Consider the following 21871-nt stretch of genomic DNA (forward strand, 5'->3'; position numbering starts at 1 on the left):
CTGCGAGCCGTTGCTGGTGCTGATGTGTTGAGCTCATTTTTTCCAAGACCTATGGCTCTGATGGCGATCTACCCTGAAAGTTGAGCAGCTTGATGACGCAGGCAGATTCGACAGACGTCGGATCGCGAACAGAGATACGGGCCACAGTCGTTGATGATAGAAGGAGAATGATAAGTCTTGTTATGCTCTAAGGAAGAAGCAAGTTGGTGACATTGATGGCGACCAAATTTGGCATTTTAATAATGTAGACATGATGGCTTATTTCGAAACATAAGTTGGCATTTTTAAAACGCTAAAGAATTTATGGTCTTTTAGGCTATTAAACTCGATTTGAAGCCCTTAAGTCTTTTTGGCTTCTGGCCAAAACAAATTAAGTTTTATGCTTTAATGAAAAGCCAAACGTTTTGAAAGCACAAGCTTTCTAAAAAAGACCAAACGTGTGTATTGGAAAAAAACTATATAAAGGAAGGTGTGAGAGGTGCTAACAGCATGGCCTTTCTCCTTGCAAAAAACTTTGTAACTTGAGTGAGGAGAGTGGAGGGTTGCATGTGAGAGTGTGGACTCTTATCATGCCAATCGAAGAGATTGAGAATTCGAAAGCTGAAGTGTTGAGAGTCAAATCAAGTTTTTTCAAGGTATGAGAATTTAGTACAATTGGTTTTGTTTTCGGCATTTGAGTTTTTGAACTTTGTGCAAGGTGTGTGATGCTCTACCAAATTGGTATTTTTGATATTTTCAAGCTACAAGAGACATTGTGTGTCATTGGGTTTTGTGTGTGGCTTGTGTGGTGTTTGAAATTTTTTGGAAATTTTCATGTTTGTATTGTTTCTGAACAAAGCCAATTACCCTAACCGACACTGCTTAACATCTCGTTATTGGGCTATGAAAGAGGCTTGTGCCAATCTCTGCTCGCATAACAACGCTCTTTTGGCTACCCACCCATACAACTCCACCCGTTTGCAAATGCACCTATTTTCCATTCACGCGAGGGTGTGAAGTGTTCGAAGTAATGCATGAAGTGCATCCTTTAACTTATGCTTTTCCTTCAAATCTCGATGAAGGATTTCAGCATTTAATCTCTTCATTGGATCATCAAAGCCTACATTAGAACAACATTAATATTTCTAATGCAAGATAACTTATGCATAGACAAGCTATGTTAATTAATAATGATAGTCCACTCTAGTTGGGAGGACCACCTTGAGAAAATCCGACTTGTCTTTGAAAGGTGTCGACAATATAGCCTATTGCTAAACCCTCTCAAGTGTCAATTTTGGGTAAAGCATGGCATCAGCCTAGGCCATGTCATATCCAAAAATGGCATTGCAATAGACATTGCTAAGGTTAGGGTCATCATTAACTTACCACCCCCATCTAGCGCTAAGGAAGTTTAGTGGTTCCTCAGACACACTAGGTATTGTTGTTTTGTGCTTAATTATGCAAGTATTTCTTGCCCTTTGTATGAGCTACTAGTTACCTAGGAATGAGCCAAGGAGTGTCATGCCTCCTATAAAGCATTTAAAAAGTCTCTCATGACAACACCTATCATACAAGTTCCAAATTGGTCGATTACATCAAATGTGTATATAGATGCCTCCATAATTGTAATTAGGGAAATATCATGCAAGCCTGACAAATATAACATGGACTTTCTCATAAGCTTCATTAACGGATAGCTCACTCAAGTTGAAATGAATTATTTGACCACACCGAACAAGAAGGCTTAGCTATGGTGTACACTATTAAGAAGTTTCACCATTATTTATCAACTACACCCTTCACCTTTTTGTGAACTATCAAGCTTTGTTATATCTCATAAACAAGCCTTGTGCTACGAGACACATTCCTAGATGGCTTCTTTTGTTATGAGAATTTTAATCTTCTATTGTCGTAAAAAAAGAAAACAATATTTCATGGATGATTACCTTTCAAGAGTAACCAGTGGTGGCGAGAAGGCCACGAGAGTTGATGACTAACTCTTTAATACTCAACAATTTCATATTACCTAGGAAGTTCTTCAAGGCTAACCTCATGCCCCATTGGGCTAATGACATTGTAAACATTCTTGAACATGGCCTTCGAGAATGCCCCATTGAAAAGGTATGCCTCACATGTCTTTTAATCAAAACCCAACCACATCAACTGATCATCGGCCACTTGTATTACTTAGGATAGGATGGCCTTCTCAGAAGATGTGTGTGTGTAAGCGCATGAGATAGAATCCGCATTGAAATACGCATATGGTGGTATCATCGGAGGACACTTTGATGTAACCACGATGGACAGGAAGGTAATTCAAACTTAACTCTGGTGGCCTACACTATTCAAGGATGCTAATTGCTTTATTAAACATTGCAACAAGAGTGTCAATGAACAAATTGCCCACTCAAAAGGAAAAAATGGATCTCACACCAATTATTGCCCATCAATCTTCTAAAAAGTTAGCCACATATTTCCTGGGACCAATCAACCCTACTTCTTAGTACTCATAGGCTCAATATATCATCTAGCAATCCACTACATGACTAAATGGATAGAAGCATGCACAACTTATAAAAATGATGCAAGAACCACTGCTAGGTTTCTTTGGGAACAAGTCATCCATTGAAAATCTAGTCCATATTATACTCAAGCCAATGACTAGGCTGAAGCCACCAAAACAAAGTCCATATAAGTGTCTTGACCAAAATAATTTTGGATTTATTCTTTGACTGGGAAGATAACCTCATGGTAGCTCTCTAGGCATTTTGCATAGCTTATAAGATGACCATTGGTCAAAACCCCATTTTGTTTGGTGTATGGCACTGATTCCCTTATGTTTATAGAGTTCTTGATCCCTAGTCTATGCTTTGTTATTCAAGAATATTGGGAGGGTAATAAAGCATAGAAAATTTGCTTGCTTGATTTGGAACCATTAATTGAAACACAACTTCTAGCTACTAATGTCCTACTTGCGTGGAAGGCTAGACAAAAAGCTTAGTTTGATAAGCATGCCAATCAATGCTTTGTCAATAAGGGAACCTTATACTAGTTTATTCAATCAAAAGACACAAGTAAAAATACAAATTACAAGGCCTCTGACCTTTTTCGTGTTTGCATGATTAATTGAATTAGGAATGTAGAGTTAGAAACTCCAAACTACTACCCCATTGGCCACTTCAATGGCAGCAGATTTAGAAGTATTACTTACCTAGACACCCTTTGCATGAACCATCGATGGTAACTATGGAGAGTCCTATGCTATACATAGAACAAACCTTCTATGAACAGTATGAACAAAGTTAGCACATGACTTCACTTAACAGACAAATGTGCATATAAGAGATGTGATTATTAGTAGTATTAAGTTAGATGATGAACTTCCCATTCTAGCAGCATATCTTTGTATTTGACTCACTATTGCCTAATCAATGATAGTCAATGCTCTCATTGATGAGAGATTCAATGATAACACCTTGCCATACTACTCTTGGAAGAACCTAGCTGAGAACCTAGCGCAACCAGCAGTACAGCCTACCAATGTAAGGCTTAACCCCTATGGAGAGGACAACCATACTCTTTGTTGGTTTGATGCAAGCTTGCAATCACAATTGAAATAGAAACCATTTCACTTCTCTTCTACCTTCTCCCCAACACTGAAGGAGTAGGTACTGAGATTCTCTTAGGATGCACCTTTAAGTATTTGACCAATTGTCATGTCAACTACCTTCACAAACACATTCATATTTAGTTGAGTGATACTCATGTGATTACTACTTTTGCATCCCAAGGTAGACAACCTTAATCCAATTTGGATAATTACCATTCTCCACCTAGCCAACCCGCAAAGTCCAGTACCTTGTTGACCAAACTTCTAGAGGATCATTCTAGGAAGCAAGCTCCTATTAGCACCACAAAACAATGGCAAAGTCAACCAAAAAGCTTCCAACTTGCTTCTCCAACACTCCAGCGCCCTAAGCATCGGCCGCACTACTACTGTTGACAAGTCTGATATAACCTGCACTTTACACAGCCCTAGGTCCCCAAGAAGCTTCTAGAAGCTCAAGGCTATTATCAAGGATCCTACTAGATGTGGTTACCCAAGTTGCTTAACCCTCACAGTCAAGCACCCAATGCCTCTTCTAATCCTGTTGCTAGTATATGTCACTTTCACCTTAACCCTAATTCCAGCTTGTTTTCCCAATTGGTTCCTTATCCTCCACCACCTTCCCAAAAGCCCAAAACCTCACCACCTGAATTGACACAAACAATTCAAAAAGAAATCCTACAATCGGATACCCTCTCCCTAGAAGATGATATCTTGTTAAACATTCCCTTCCTAGCCCCATATCAAATTAGCCCATATTGACACCCACCTCTAGCCGATACTCATAAACCCCAATAATGCTCACAACAATGCCAATCCATATATCAAATAGTTGAGGACTTATTGGTCCACCTATAGAAGCCTCTCGTCGGGTGCTTTATCCTCTTGACAACACTTTTGGTACCTTTGCCAAACTCTTTGCCATGATGGACTTAGTGAGGGTAAACACATAGATATTCTCATTAGCATACCAATGGTCTCCTATGTGCGAAGAGCATTAGCATCTCTTTAGTAAAAGCAACACCATTCTGGAAAGATTATCACATGAGATTCCCACCAAACAGTTAATGAAATGCCAACTACTTCCCTCCTACAAGAAAAACACAATTCTTATGGACTTGTGTGTTATCTTGATAGCACAGTTTAAAGCCAAGATTCAAGTACAAAAGTATCCCCAAGAGGAGCCATAAAAAAGGCATTTTTTATGTAAAACAAAACAATTACAAATCAAGGAGTTGGAGTTTTTCTAGATGCATTTTGACTCTAGGAATCCAATGCAAGTATTCTCTTGTCAATCGAAGTTTGTTGGACCCCCCATTTAATGGTTGTAAGGTTTAATATTAGAAGTAGCTATTGGATCTGGAAGTCAAAAAACATGTGGTAAAGGCCAAGTTAATAGATATTGATGCCAAAAAGCTACCTGTCTAGTCGGATCATGATTCCAAGACCATTTGCTCCTTCAACTAGGCCAAAACCACTTCAAGAAAGTGTGAAAAGACAAGACTTGAACTAGATAAGTTGGGGGGGGGGTTAGTTTTAAGGTTGATAAAGAGAAGAAAACCCAAAATTTCACACAATATGGGGGAAACACGTTCTTTTTGGCACCCCTTCTCCATTTAAAAAATGGCATTTTTGTGATTGCAACAATCATCCCATCCTCTTGGTCCTAAGATCCATCATTTTTTCACTCTCAGTTGCCCCAATTCTCATTGTCATGATGTTGCGCGTCCACCACCGTGAACATGAGGGCGGAGTTTTTTCGCCAAGATTTTGAATACATTAGTTAACGTCATTTGGAATTTATTTTTTGTTGTGCGTCTTTTTATTTGCATTTTGCATTACACACAAGCACAAGTAGTTAGGCTGGGCACAATTTCTTCAGTGCTTTGCATTTATAAATTTTTGTGTGGAAGAATCATTTGAATGATTGCATTGCAGGGTTTTTAATTTACAAACCGCATGAATGATTGGGCATAAAATTCTCTTCCAAAGCATATTATTGCTAAGGCACAATGTATGGAAAAACAGATTCATATGAAGGTATCCATTTTGAAGGCTTAAAGACATTCAAGAACATGGATTTTGCCTTATGAGAAGACTACACTAGATGTGATTCTCTACTCTAGGAAACCACCATCTGAGGCAAATGGTAACAAAGCTAGTTCTACCCATTGTAAAAGAACATGACATGAAGTTGACGCTTGCTACCATAAAGACAAGCCCATGAACTACATGAAGACTGGACACAATAGAAGTTAGTGCTAAATCAACCAAGCAAACTCATGGAGCATGCCTCAGATAAGCGAGAACATGCCTACACTAGATCTTGGCAACAACGGCTGGTGAAAGATTGTTTGAGTCCATTACTCTAGGCCCATCAGCTGAAACAAAATCAGCTCCAAGAGAAAGTAAAACTCAATGTCCAGGTGGTAGGTCAATGGATGCTAGTACCATGATACAGTGTGATGATCCAAAGTGTTTTGTATGGAAACACGTTGTTGCAACACGTAGGGTTGAAGGTCACCACAGGGGTTTGGCAAGAGAAGAATGTATGGGGGTTCAAGAGCTTAGACTTTGGAGATGGTAGAGATAAGAGAAGGTTAAAGGTTTCAAGCTAAGTTCTTGAAGATAAGAGACAACAAGGTGTAGGTAGATTCAAGGAGAGGAGTAGACGGAAGAGAAGGGGTTCAAAGAGATTGAAGATGTAGAAGAATACTCTCAAAAAGAATTAGAAAATATAGAAGAATACTAATAGAGATGAAGCCTGTCAGTTTCTTTCAGCATTATGAGAAAATATAACTCTAATAGATAAAAACATGTACAAAATAATACCTTCCTCTATGCTGCTCATATCGCCAATCTGATGCTTCCAATGGCTCCAAAAGGGGGGTTAAATACCAAGACACCTAACCAGAATCCTGCCAGATCACTCCTTCATCTCCTACTTTCGGAGTGCTAGTCACTGCCTGAAAACAGCGATCGCGCGTCATGCGATTTCACTAATATTTTTTTTTACATAAAATCCTCTCAAATTGGCTGAAAGCTACATGCTTTCTTTTACATGTCCTCCTAATCTAGAAGTTATCTATAGTTTTATGGATTTTTACAAGAGATAATATCTAGAATATCAAAAATTGACTAAAAACTTGTCCCAAAAAATCTAATATTTTGAACCATGGACACTAATACTAATGTCTAAAGTGGTATTGGCTCTCTAAATCTAAAAGGAAGCCACACTCTAGATTTTTTTTACACGGTGTGCACGTAGCGTCACGACATTCACCCCCTCCTAACTTGCACATCCTTTGGCATATGCCAAAGTCTTACGGATTTGCAGTGTCAGAAAAAGTATCTTCTGCCATGTCAATGTTTTCATCTTCTGCCTCTTCTTCTTCCTCTATGTCTTCATGCTCTTGAATTATATTCAAGTCTTCTAGCTCATATGTTGAACTTTCTCTTCGTTTGAAGAGCTTGATTCTTTTTTCAACTATGGGTATCTTCATGCTTGTTCCATCCAATTCAGCCAATGAATATGTGGCATTGCCATGAACGACCTTTACCACATATGGGCCAAATAAATGCTTTACCATCTTCCTAGAAGCATTGTATTGATTGTCTAGGCTGCTATCATAGACAAGCACCCAGTCATTTTCTTGAATTGCTCTTGGCCGAAGTCGATGCACTTATCAAATCTTCTTTTGTTTTTTAGTCTTGTTGTCTTTAGCTTCTCAATAGCTGCTTGAACATCTTCACGCCTTCTTTCTAGCTGCCATATGCGCAAAGTCAGCAACTCTTCTGTATTGATGCCTTCCACCCAAGGTAGAAGACTCCATGTGAGAATAGATTCTTCAATTGGCATAATTGGTTGTTGTTCATGCATAAGTTCAACTGGCATATAGCTAGTCACTGAACTGTGAGTAGTCTAGTCAGCCCAAAATGCAAAAGGCAGCATTTTAGGTCATTCTTTGATCTTTCCTCTACAAGACTTTGCTAGAGCTTTGAGAATAGGTTGATGACCTCTCTCACTCTTTCCATTGCCTTCAGGGTTGTAGGATGAAGTTAAAGCCAACTTAATACCCAATTGAGCAAAGAAGTTGTGTGCCTCATCAGCATCCAACTCTCCTCTATCTGTAGTTACTTTACCCACACAACCATATTTACAAATTAACACTTCTTCAAGCAAAAAATGACAAACAGCTTGCGTGGATTTGGTTGTTAAGGCTTTTCCTTCAACTTGATTGGTTAGATCATCTCTTGCAAGCACTAAATACCGCATATTCTATATTCATGTAGGCATGGTTACAAGATCAATAACCCATCTATAATGTATAGACAAAGGATAAGTTGGTTGTAACCCATCTCGATGCTTGACCATAGAATACATTTGACACACATAACAGGTTTCAACAAAATGTGCTATGTCCCGATACATGTTTTGCCACCAATATTTTTCTTTGACTTTACTAAAGGTTCCCCATATGCCTCTATGGCCAGCCCACAGGCTTTCATGAAATTCCTTCATTACCTGTTGTTGCAATCTTTTGTTACCTAAAACTTGGATAGGCGCTCCTTTCTTCTTCTTTGCGTGCTTCCATAGATGTCCTTCTTTAAGAAAAAAGCCATAAGCTTTCCTCTTGATATGTTTGAACTCCTCATCAGTCCAAGTCTCCTTCTTCTTCATTGTGCTCAAATATTGGCCGATCTTTAGCCAATCTTCTTCATAATATTCTTCAAGGAAATGAACTAGAACTTGAGCAATGCAATGAGCATGTTGGCTTTTAGTTAAACATCTTGTTGTTTTCAGCTTTGGACTAGTATATGCAGTAACTGAAAATGTATTTTCAGCAACCATGGAATGAAATTAAACAAGTATAGATTCTTCAGCTTCATCTTCTTCCATCAGCTCTTCTTCATTGTCATATCTTGCGTCAGCAAAGTGGATTCGCCTTTCCTGCAATATGCTTTAATTCGGGGTTGTGTGACTTAATATATGTAATCCATCTTAGCATAGCAATGCTGGGTATAGAGCAGTTGGCAATCATACCCAAGAGTGGAAGACAATCAGTTTCTACCACTACGGAAGCACCTATAAAGTATTCACGATCACACTTTAATGCTGTTACAACTCCCCACAATTCCCTTTTTACTTGTGCATACCTTCTTTAACGTTCATTGAGAACTTTTGCTCCAAAACGAATTGCATACTTGTTACCTTCAAGATCCTCTTGGCCAATAGCCCATCCTATTCCAACGGGACTTGTATCCACAGTAAGGATGATGGGTTGACCATTTGAATAGTCAGCCCTTTTGAGAGTGGGGGCTGAAATTAATAGCTTCTTTAATTTACGCATAGTGAGAGTATGCTCTTTATTCCAAGAGAATATTTGGCCTTTTCTTATTAATTGATAAAGTTTTTCGACTACATGAGAAAAATGTGGTATCCATATGAGATAGAATACACATGCGCCAAGAAATCTTCTCACCTCTGAAACATTTGTGCATTTTTCTTGCATTCTGTTGATGGCATCTATCTTGATTGGAGAAGGTTTGCGTCCATAGGGGCCACATAGATAACCGACCACTAGGACTTCTTCTACTCCGAAAATCGACTTAGCTCCAGAAAGGGTAAGATGTACCTCTTCTAGCTTTGTCAAAATCCTGTCACAATCTTGAATATGTCTAACTACAAATGTCCTACAACCATCTTTCTCAAGCTCCTCATTCTTTTCATTGACTTCACATCCCTTGATAGGTACATCATCAATAAATGGAAGAGTAAGTTGTAGAATAAACTCCCTTAAAACTTTGTGCATGGCATTCATCATATGGGCTACGGAGTTTGTTGCACCTTGTGGTAGAGTGCATATGCGGACCAATCCAAGAGGTGTCTTCATTGTGGTAATGTCTCAGCTTTCTAATGAAAGCTGAAATTTGTCATATCTTGAATATAGGTCTCCCATAGAATAAATTTCTCTACCTACAAAAGCTTCAAAAAGCTCATCAACAATTGGACCTGAACCAACATTTCGGATTGTGACACGATTGACAAGCTGTAGATCTTGAATGAATCGTAAAGATCCATTTTTCTTAGGCATAGTAAACCATCGGTTTGAGTAAGGTGCTGAAGAAGGTTCTAAAATCTTCATTCTGATCTTCTCATTTAGAAGCTCCAATAATTTGGGCAGATGCGTCCTTGGAACGGGAATGGGCTTGAGACTCCAAGGTACATGTGGGACCGTAAAAATGACCATAGAATCCACAATATTTGGATCCACACAGCCTATTTCACTTGGTTGAAAAGCAAAAGCTTTTCCATATTTCATTAGCATTTGCATAAAAGAGTGTTTTTCAGTTGGCGAAAGGAAAGAATTTTCACCTATTTTGAGCTCTTTTATACTTTCAGATGTGACCTTGTGACCAATGTTGGAAGGATCATGAAGACTTGGTTGATTTACTATCCTATCAGTGAGCCCTTCACTTTCAGGAGGCAGTGGGACTGCCACGGGTTTGACTTTCTTATCCATTGTCTTGTATTTTGTCTCCACTTGTGCTTCAATCTTGTTGAGTAAACCATTGTTTTCCTGTTCAACAAATTCTTGAATTGTTTGATAAAAATCCAATGTACATACTTCTATGGACTGATTTTCAGCCTGATTTTCTGCATGAGCAACTGCATATATTTCAGCCAATGTGTTAGTAGTAATTAGTTTAAAAAAATGCCCGAAATATCTTCATTTTCAGCCATCATGTCATAAGTTTTCAGCTCCCTTTTTACATGATATAAATATTTTCTTTCAGTCTTAGTCATGGCCGGAAGAGACTTATAGCAGCCCATACTATTGGCTGTATATACATATAAATTTGCTAGAGACACAGTTTCTGTTGCATGAGGAGGTTCAATCTTTTTACATGACGCACTACCATAGCCTCCCTTTATAGTAGTGCAGCCCGAAAAACCTTGAATTCTCGGGTATTAGGAGGCACAGGATAATCATGCAGTCGATCTTTGTTTTGATGATGGTTAACACAGACAGTAAGAAATTGGATAGCTCGTTCATTATCCTTGCTTCGGATTCGAGCATAGGAAGAACCATCATCAAGAGCTTTTGTTTCCAAGCGGACTTAAAAAATGTAAGGTTGCCCAAGAATGATAGGGTAACTACCAGAGTCTTGAACAAAAAAGTGAAAATTGTCTTTTATGTCTCCAATAGTTACCTGCACATTAGGACATGCAGTATATAACTCTCCAGAAGAGTTGTTTGCAGCTCTCATTCACCAACCTGGATCAACATCTATGGGCCATCAACCACTTTCATAGAGACTCCTTGCCATGACGTTTATCTCCGAGCCATGGTTTAAGAGTGCAATACATGGTGTTTCTCTTTCTCTAATTTTGACGATTGTCTCCATTGTTGCTCTTTCCCAATGCGTACAGGAGTTGTGACTTCTTGGAATGAACCGAGCCTCTTCTTCCTCATGCATGTGCTATAGACGGCCTTCTTTTTGAGAGGTGGACTGCCCAACTGGTTTGGATCAGCATGCCATTACATTTTCAACTTTCACTTCTTTAAGTTTTGCATTCATATTTTTTTAATCTTTAGCTTCAATTGCTGCAATTAATTCTTTAACTACTTCAAGTTGAATTCCTTGTGAAGTCAGCTTCTCTTCATCCTGCACAAAAACTCGAAGAACTTGCAAAAAAACATGCATTGTTTCTTCATCACCAATATATTGTCTTTTCCTTTTGATTATATTAATAATTACATCATGGAATTCCTGTTTTGCAATTCCAAGAATTTCACCTAATGTGAATTCAATTTTGCTTCCTAGAATTTGTTCTTCTAGAACTCGTTTGAGATCGGTTGCAGATTTTATGTCAGACTGCAATTTGTAGCCTGGCTGCTTGCCTTTCTTCTTTTCTTCGGTCTTCTTTGTTTGTGGCGCATCTTCCATCTCTTGATCTGGGGTTATATTTTCAACAAGATTTGGTTGTTCAGGTGTTCTTCTCATTACCTGTTTCGGAGGGCCAGAAGAGGAAGGCCCTGGTTCATCTTCTCTTCTTCTCTTTTCTTCAATCAAGACTTCTTTATGATTGACGTCAATCAAATGTGTAAAGGTAGAAAAAGAATCTACCGGTTCTTTCCAACTAGTTATTCCTCGAATATACTGACTCGCGTTAGCCAAATCTTCTTTGGCTGCTTTACCACGTTCCATTTGATCTAGTGCATGCATCCATACTTTAGATTACACATTAGCTTTACATGCATTCAAACTTGATTTAATTGGCTCAATTTGCAGGCCATAGGTAGCTGCATCAATTGCTGTATAGGCATTCTTTACAGCTAAATCTTCTAATCTTTTTTTCATTCCACCATTGCCAAAATTTGGCTCCAGTGGAAGACCAGTTTCAACTGCATGAATTTTTCTATCTTTTCAAAAGATGAGCTTGTGTGTTTCAGCCTCATTGAAGGCAGAACACTCCCTCTTGTCATGTTGTTGGCTGTCACACCAAATATAGCGCCTCTTAAAGCCTTCTCTCATGGGTCTTTGAGTTTATGCTCGTCCTCACTCTTCGACTTTGTGACATCCAGCTTCTCTACTTTGGAACTAATTTCTGTAAGATTCAGATGAAGGTCACGCTTGCTTTTAATAAGTTCATCCATTACATCATTTTTAGAAGGAACAAAAGAAGAAAGAGCTGGTTGATTATTCAAAGGAATAGGGGATTTTGAAGGTGGAACAAGCTCCATCAATGGAGTTGTTGAAGTTGAAGTAGAGCCCAATCTTAGTCGCATTCGCTCTCTTCGAGCAATCATGTTAACTGCATTAGTAACATCTGTCCATGCAGTCTTGACTCTTGATTCGAATGTAGCGTCTTCTAGGCGATGAGCAAGCTTCTATTGTAGAATGGGATCTACAGCCTTAAGAAATATTTCAATCTTCTGACCTTCCATACTTTGTTGGTCTTCAGCATCAAGTTGTCCAAATTTACTTTCAAACTCATGGTATAGAGCTGTTGCAGCTAAACCTTTGTTGGGTTTTTCAACCCATTCAGTGAAACTTTTCTTTCTCACTAGGCTAGAGTCTTCTAAGAAGAATTCTTCGCGTAGGGCTTTTTTGAATGCAGCCCAATCCGCATCTTGTTGAAAAAGATAATGGATTCTTTCTTGAAGACCATGCTTGGCTAGTCTGGCAAAATAACAACTCCATGCATGTTGTGGTACACCAAAGAAAAGCATTTTTTCAACATATAAGTGAATAAAAACAGATATATTTTGACCATTAAATTGTTTTAATTCACGCCCAACTTCCCCTAGGGCCTTGATAGCTGTGGAATCAATCTTCTCTTTGTCTTTCCTTTGTTGTTATTCTTGTAACATTTGGATTTGTTGTTGTTGAGTCTGCTGCAGTATGCTCACCAATTGTTGTAGAGTATCTCCTGAAGAATCCCCCATCTTGGAGTTCTCTTACACCGACCTTCAATACACGGTGTTCGCGTAGCGGCACGACGACATCAATTGTGTTCTCATACCTAAAAAGGAGGGAATGGAACATCAAATACCTTCATCCTTTTATTATGAGACATGCTGTATTGAAATTGGAGACCTGTTTTGTGTAACTCTCCGTAGAAGCAGCAGCTCTATTGCACTTGAAGCTTGCTCCTCAAGTTGTTGGCTTTTCGCCCCTTATCACAGATGTTCATGGCACCTTGAACATAGTCTTGTGGGGGATCCCTATGATAGTGAACCAAATGTGCTGGAAGTTCCCTGAAGCTCTACTAGCCAAAGTAACTCATTTCATCTGATGCAATAGAAAATGGTGTTTGCTTCATCTGATGCGCAATATTTAGTAACCTACTTGACATGGTACACTTGTATTTTTCTCCATCTTGATGCAGAGTTCAAGATGTGGACTTGAAGCACAATTTTGCCTTTGTTAACTTTAGTAGTGCTAGAGATGCAGATGATGCCCGCCACTATTTGAACGGGCAAACAATTGATGGCAGTCGAATTGTGGTGGAGTTTGCTAGACGGGGGCCAAGGGGTGCAGGTGGTTCCCAAGAATATTTGGGCAGAGGTCCACCTCTAGGAACACGTCAATGCTACAACTGTGGGAATGATGGACACTAGGCACGAGATTGTAAAGCTGGAGCTGACTGGAAGAACAAATGCTATTGCTATGGAGAACGAGGCCATATAGAGAGAAACTGCCGAAGTAGCCCAAGGCACCATAGAAGTTGATCAAGGTCACGCTCAAGATCTCCATCAGCTGCACGAAGAAGAACTCGGAGCCGAAGCTCCAACCGAGGCCGCAGCTACAGTCGATCACCCAGAAGAGAAGCTGCCACTATAGTAGCGGATCGTCGGCCTCAAAGCATGAGTCGGAGTCAAAGTCGATCACGGTCTCCTCCTGAGAAAGAAGTAAGAAGCCAAACTCTGAGCCCTGCATGTAATGGACAGAGCCCTCACAAGGAACTTTCAATCGTTCCCCACATAGGCAATTTGGTGAAATATAGGAAATTCTCCAATATTTCCTATGTAGACAAGTACGTATTCCCCATCTATAACTAGGAAATTGCATTCCCTACATCTTATAATAGGGAATATAGAGCATTCCCTACATTCTTTTGAAAGTCCCTATATTCCCTACATCTTATAATAGGGAATATAGAGCATTACCCACATTCCTTTGAAAATCCCTACATAAGGAATTATAAGGATGTGATTCCCTACTTTTATGTAATAGTGAATTAAAGGTACAATGAGGATAAGATAAATATGATGTTTATCACAATTCTCTATTTCTCAATTCAAGTTGATACTGATGGTTTCGAGAAGGTAAGGACAAAGGTGATGATGACTATCACGGTGGTGATGAGGATAAGAAAAATGAAAACCACGAGGAACATATATTTCAATTGCAATTTGAGGCGGCTCTAGTTGACGAGAGAAAGGAAAGGCTTTTGTAAAGATTATTCAACCTTTGTTTTAATTTCATCCACAAGTCCCCCCCTTCACACCCAAAGAGACACATGTGTGGACAAAACACAAGATATTACAATTCCACAATGCTCCATGCCAACCATTATCCCCTCCATTCCCATGCAAGCATTCAAGCTTATTTTCTTATAATCACATTTACAACATATGTCATTTCTAGAAATGCCAAGTGATTAAGAGATTATTGTGCAACCATAGCATGTGTCTCTTGTGCTAGTACTCGAGCTTGTAGAAAGTGAATGTGCCTTTGCTACAGCTTATACAACACTAAAATTTCTAGCTTTGGGTATACAACACCTAGCCAAACTTGTTGGCCCCACACCTAGCCCACATACTCGACTAAGGTGACTAGATCAATCTTATTTTTACTTTACTAATATTTAGTATTTTATTTATTTTATTTATATGTTTAAATTTTATACAGGCCCCATTTCTAGACCACATGGGTAGCTATGATGGGTATACAAGAAAGGCTTGGTAAACTAAAATTAATCATGAGAATTTAAATATATTATAGTTGTATTTATAACATTAACATTAACTTCTAAGCGTAACAACTTTGTGCACGCTCTCTCTCTCTCTCTACGTATATATATATATATATATATATATATATATATATATATATATATATATATATATATATATATATATATATATGGGGCTATAATGGAATAATGTCCTAGGTGGTTAGACTTAACATACACAAACAAAGATTTTGTTGTATTATATATCTGTACAACACATATTCCCAAATAAACCTAGGAAAAATGAAGTCAAAGTGGCAAAATACCAAAAAATGCAACCTTTTTAGTTACTATTAGATTGTTTTTTACAGTATTGCAATGAAATGCCTTGTGTGTGTGTGTGTGTATGCATACCAATCTTGTAATGTATAACAACCTTTTGTGATGTGTTTTTGAAAGTATCTTCCAATATCATGTGACGTGCTTGAAAGGTGTATACCATGTGAGAGTGAAAAGACTGCAATGTGTGTAATGGAAAGTGATGGCACATGCTAGTGTTGGACACACTTGCACATTGAGGACATGTAAGTCTATAGAGATTCTGATGTTGAAGAAAGACAATCAAGCAGGAGAGAACAAGAACAAACAATGGAAGCAAATCATCAAGCAAGAGGATGAGAAATGAGAAAGTATTGATGATGTAGATGCATCCAACCACATTATCACACTACATGCATTGGGGGTTTTATTCTCAAATGAAACTACATGAATTAGCATTTATGTTAGTAAAATGGGTTGGATGTTGTGGATTAGAACCAAAGGAAACATTGAATTTCATCCTTAAAGAGTATTAATGTTTTTGTTGTATTTAGTTATGCTAGAATTGCCATGAGGCTCTATTATCATTCATTGAAGAATACAATTCCTAAGAGCATCGAAGTACTAGCCAATCTACCAATGGCTCCCAAATGCAATAATGCACTGAAATAAAATATGAGTGTTAGCTACCTAAAATTTGTGCATGTATTTCCTAGAGGGCATCGACATCCTATTGAGGAGGTGGTGTGTGAATGATACGTGGTTTCTTAATAATGACCAACATGGTCCAAGTATAATGCATAAGCATCATATTGTAGTCCATATCATGCCCTACATAATCCAAGGCACAACAAACTCTAGACCACTTACTATATAGAAAGTTCACACTATAACTAGGAAGAATAGCAACCAAACTAGGAAAAATGCAACAAACTCTAGTCAATTACATAAATTGAGATTTACAACATCATATGCTAGGTAGCCTTAGATCCGAACTCTTATTTGTTGTCATGAGTGGGTTACAGTAATTAATGTTGTCATCCAATTCCTCTACTAAAGATAATAACATGAACCCTCAGATAGCTTGGTGATAATTGGATAAGTGTCTAAGTAATAATTGTGACATAGATTAGATTACCCTACGTAATGCATTTTGTGTCAAGTTGAGTAATCTATAATATAAAGCATCATTAATTGGTGACTTGGTACATCAACGTGTTTATGCTATCATGGAATTAATAAGACTAGCATGCAAAAATGCTAATGTAGAGATAGATGTGATTGTTGAGGAAGAGTTAAACATGCTCTAGTGGCAATTAGTTGAATATGTGAGTCTCAAGATCAAGTGGCTAACCTTAATAAAAACGTGGCTTAGCCTTGAACTAATCATTTGGTGCAAGAAGCAGGCATCACCTCAAAGGATTATCATTTCCCCCCCCCCAAGCATTTTGATCTATTGTTTTGAAAGGCTCTAAAACTCTATGGGATATCAGCTACAAATGGGGACTCATAAATGGAGGAGCCTTATATTGCTACTATACAAAACTAGCATGCTTACGTAATGATTTGCCTTACTTGTTCAAGCTTTAAAATTTTAACCCAAGTTAGTTGGCATCATAATTAATATTCTACATTTTGCTTTATCTTTACTAATCAGTAATCAAGAATGCATGGCTATGATTTCTCCCCCTTTTCCCATAACAAAATGACAATGGTCTAGCTAGAAAGCATGGCACACACTTGTCTCTTTTGTATTCTCTCTTAAAAATATGTATGTTTCTCTATTTCTATTTAGTTTCTTCTAAATTTATTTATTGTTATGTTGATTTTTTTATTGATCACATTGATTTAAAGGACTTCCTTTACTTGTTCAAAATAAATCAATTAGTTATATTGTAGATGATCTAGCATTGCAATTGGTGGAGATTTTAGTAGATGACACTAATAATGAGGTCCTCAAACATATACAAAATGTCATATATTGACAAAACTTGCTTCTACAATCCCTCTTCTCAATTCCTTTGAATTTTAAACTTGTAACCCTACTAGATGAAGTATTTATTAGATGAGATGTTAGCTCTTTGCAAGAAGACAACAAGTTGAGATACCAAGTACATGCTATTTCTATATTTGAAATTCAAGTTATCTTTATGTCATTGTAATAAATAGCACATCATTTCCTTTAAAAGGATCCAAATGGCTAATTATATTGCTACATCATTTTCTTTAAAAGGATCCAAAGGACTAAATTATATTGCTAGACTACACCCTATTTTATTGTAAATGTGGCATGAAGTCCCAAAAAAGGAAGACTTATTATCAACATTGTTCTAGTACTAGGCATGGTTAGCAAGGAATCCTCCCAAAGCATGAGAAATTTTCTTTGAATGAACAAATAATTGAGCATTTTTAATAAAAAAAAGTCATTTGTATTCAATCCAGGGTATAAGGTGAACCTGCCATGATGGGAGATGCCATGAGTTCCATCCTGTTATTAAATCTCTTAGATTATTTAGTCTGGAACCTGAAATGGTAGTCACATTGGACACTTCAGTTTTTAAGTCAATTTAGGCGTTTTGGGCTGCAACAGGGCCAGTCCCAGTAGAGGCAGGAGCCACAACAGCAGATTTTAGTAAGCTACATGATTGAGAGGATTCAGTTAGATGCAGTTAGATTGTTGTAGGTTTAAGTTGGTTGGGCATTAGTACTGTATATCATTCTTTAATGATTCTTGTAGATTATTCAGTAAGGTAGCTGAAATGATGGTTTTTTTGCACACAGTTTGTTTTGTATTTTTCACTCTGGACTCATATTGGACCTATGTTCTTGCAAAAAAAGTTCTGCTTATTGAGCTATGTTAATATAAGTGTGCTTTTAGTGTGAACTCGATGGAGAAGGTAGGCATCTAGGGGGCAGCATCATATCATGACATGGGATACATTTTACTTCCATTTTTAATCTCCTTTGGTCATAGGAGAATTTGCATACTATGGACTTGGGTGTACTCTTGTTTGGCATAATGGAGTACCTAGATGGGTTGATTGTTCAGGATTGTTGGATTGCTATAGTTTGTATGGGTGCTGAGTTGGTGGGTTGGCACAGCATAGTCTGGAAGTGCAAGGACAATAGTTGAGCGCCCAAGCACAAGGGCCATCTAAAAGAACATCCCCATGTGCAACAAGAGGCCAGGACACTTTGATGTCTGGCAAGCCCTTGGTCAACTCACATTTGGGGATATCCTGAAATACTTGTAAGCTTCTTCGATGCACTACTGTTGCATTTTATGATCAGCACTACTATTGCATATATATGGGCTCTCCTTCCAATCAGCACAACATTGTGGAGTAAGTAGAAACAATGTTCAAATAGTTTATATGGAAGAGACATGATGGAAATGGTGGCCCAAATCTCTTGGGATACCCTGAAAATTGATAAGGAGGATGGGGGCTTTGGATTAGAGTCCCTCCCAAACAAGGCCAATAGATTGCTCTTTGGTCTACTTAAGAAGGTTCTTTCTGATCAACTATCGGTACACCTTTTAAGGGATTGGATTGATTCCTCTCAGACTACTACGAGGCGCCATTGGCCACAATCCAAATGGTTTGATATTCTTGGCAATAGACTGCCAATTAAAATCACACAATTTACCACAACCCAAGAATGTGATCCTGCAAGAGGGGAGCTTCCCCCCAATCACAAAAAACCTGAGGCTATCCAAGGCAATCCATATCAAGGGCTTGAAGACTTAGATGGATCTTAGGGATGGAGGAACCTAGAAAGAACTACATGTGATCAATTGCTCATCAATTGGCCTTATAGAGAGAGAGTCATTGGCTTTGTAAGGTCACATCCGGACACAAAACCCAATGGTCAAATTGACCAACCCCCAAACTGGTGCAGCTAACTAAGCTTATAACATCCCCCATAGGCAACCCACTTTAGGTGTGCAAGAAAGAAAGGGATATTAAAGACCCGTAGTGACACATGACAATCAATAGGCTACTTATTAGAGCTAGGATCTCCAAGATAGTTAAGGTACCTTCGTGGTGTGTATCGTGTAGGAATAACAAGGAATGTACCAAGCACCTGTTCTAGGGTTTCCCCTAGTCCCAAGTAGTTTAGAACAAACATAGAGTGCCAATGACATGGTAAGAGTGCACATGGAAGTTTTTCTTATAAAGAAATAAAAATGGAAAATAGATTGAAAAATGGTTACAGAAAATACATTGGTGCCTATATCCATAGCCTATCTAGTTGTCCTTCATATTCTATAACACACGCAATTTACTTGCAAGATTTTGCAAGTAGCAACCAATCATGTGACAATAGCTATATGTTTCAAGGATAGAATCCATCATGATCCTAAAAGGTCAAAGTTTGAACCTGTTAGTGCAAAAAAAGTGGATTTAAGCAAGTTAGAACTCATTCTATTAGATAGTGTGGAAGGAAAATGGAACTAATATAGGTAATGCTTGTTCTAAGGGAAATATTTTGGTGAGATTTCTTAGATAGCTTTCACTCCATTGCCCAAATAAGTAATATCATAGCTTATTTTACATCATGCCATAATTAAAATGTGTAGGTGTCCCAAAAGATGTCACCCAAAAAAAACAATGCATGATGATAAGAAGGGTGCCTAAAGTGTCTCTTTTGGAAGATGAGAGGAACTACATTGTCCAAATAAATAACATCATGGTTTATTGGACATAATCCCATCATTGTAATATGTAGGTGTCCCAAAAGATTACCCACAAAAAAATGCATGATCATAAGAAGGGGACCTAAAGTGATTCTAATAAAAGGTGGTTTACAGGACAAGCATTACCAAGGTGGAGAGAGAACAAGATAAATCCATATACTTGGGAGTTTCTTGCTCATTTAAAGGTCCTACGTGAGCAAAAAGATAAGTGTTGTGTTAATGCTTTTGGGGGTGCATTTTGTGTTAATCCTTATAGGAAACAATGCCAAGCCAGACCATGTAGATTGGTTAGCAACATTGTGAGGTATAATGTTGAACTATGTCAATGTGAAAGATAGAAAACACCATTGTCAAAATTAGATGCCACCAACAAGTAGCCCAACAAGTAGTCCAAGAGATAGACCTTGCTGTCAAAGACATCAGGGACATACCCAATGTGCTCGCCACAGGTATTGTCATCCGCGACCGTCTGCAGCTCATGGGCATGTGCTCGCCACAGGTATTGTCATCCGCGACCGTCTGCAGCTCATGATGTACAACATTGTCTACAGGATGATGTTCAACACAAGGTTCAAAGGGTTTGATGACCTCCTCTATATGTGCAGCTCATGACCCTTAACAGAGACAATATTGGCCTTCTCGTGCAGAGCTTCAAGTATTAACTATGGTGACTCTGTGCCTTCCTTCAAGCCCCTCATCTGCGGGTAGCTCAAGCAGGTCTCGGACGCCAACCAGCGCAGGCTCGCATTCCTCCAGTACACGTTTCTTAACAAGCGCAAGAAGTAAGACTTACTCGTCATTTTCTGCTTTGTCTGTAGATTCCGACCATCTATTGCACTATTCCGACCATCTATTGCACTATACCGAAGGATTTTGAGATCCACAGTGCAATGCTTTAATCTACAAACAGGTTCCAATGTTGTATGGGTGCAATTCCTACCATTCTGCAAGACCTGTAATTTCTTATGTATTCTTTTAATTGGCTTTGCAAGTAGAAGGGGGAGAAGATTGGAGTGGACTTCTTTCTGGACGCCTTCCTCAAAGGAGAGATCAGTGAAAACAGTGTGCTGTATCTTATTCATCAAAACATGAATGTTGCAGGTAGGCTATTCGTATGTATCTTGCTGTAGCAAATTTAGTCTTTTCACTTGGAGCATTGAATAATCTTCACTACTTCTGGGGGCCTTTACAAACCTGATCTGTATATAGATAGGGAGTTCTCCTCACTCATGGTGGAAGAAAAATATCTAATAATGGATGACACTCTACTCAGTATTATACACTTGCAGGTGCTACAAGGAATCACTTTAGGGAAAATTGATTCTATAAAGTGCTTAGATTCTTCACCTTGTCAAACATTCATAAATTCTATTCTTATATGATTGTTTGGACTTATTTTCATGTGCAACAATTGATACCACATTGTGATCATCAAAATGGGGCAGTGCAGAGCTAGTGAATAATCCATACATCCAAAAGAAGATAAGGGATGAATTGAATACAATGTTAGGAAAAGGTGTACCAATAACTGAGCCTGATGTCCCAAATCTACCCTACTTGAAGGCAGGCTTCCCAGATTTGTGCATAATTTTTGGACCCTTGAAAATATTCTGCATGTATATGTGGATGAAATGCAAGATGTGTGCAAAAGATTATTTGGAACTGTAGCACTTCATGTGTGCAAAATTCTCTTCAAGTCAATGAAGATGAAGAAAAATCGGTACCCAGCATTGGTGTTGTTTGTATCAGGCCACAATGAAGGAAATCCTCCAAACACACATGCTCATTCCCTTGTTGGTAC

At 38.3% G+C, this 21871-nt stretch overlaps 1 long non-coding RNA gene and 1 pseudogene across 1 annotated transcript in view; both read left to right on the forward strand.

The window, feature by feature from the left end:
* The window catches only part of LOC148011969 (uncharacterized), a 38689-nt pseudogene extending 17720 nt beyond the window's left edge, over positions 1-20969 (forward strand).
* LOC148011970 (uncharacterized) overlaps positions 20408-21871 on the forward strand; it is a 196120-nt gene continuing 194656 nt past the window's right edge. Inside the window, exons 1-3 of the long non-coding RNA XR_015689339.1 lie at positions 20408-20569; positions 20676-20852; positions 21066-21171. This is a non-coding gene — a long non-coding RNA (uncharacterized LOC148011970). The remainder of the gene's footprint in view (positions 20570-20675; positions 20853-21065; positions 21172-21871) is intronic.

The sequence above is a fragment of the Lygodium microphyllum genome, chromosome 28 (assembly GCF_053477565.2).
Source record: "Lygodium microphyllum isolate KBCC chromosome 28, Lygodium_microphyllum_v1.1.10, whole genome shotgun sequence".
Classification (NCBI taxonomy): Eukaryota; Viridiplantae; Streptophyta; class Polypodiopsida; order Schizaeales; family Lygodiaceae; genus Lygodium; species Lygodium microphyllum.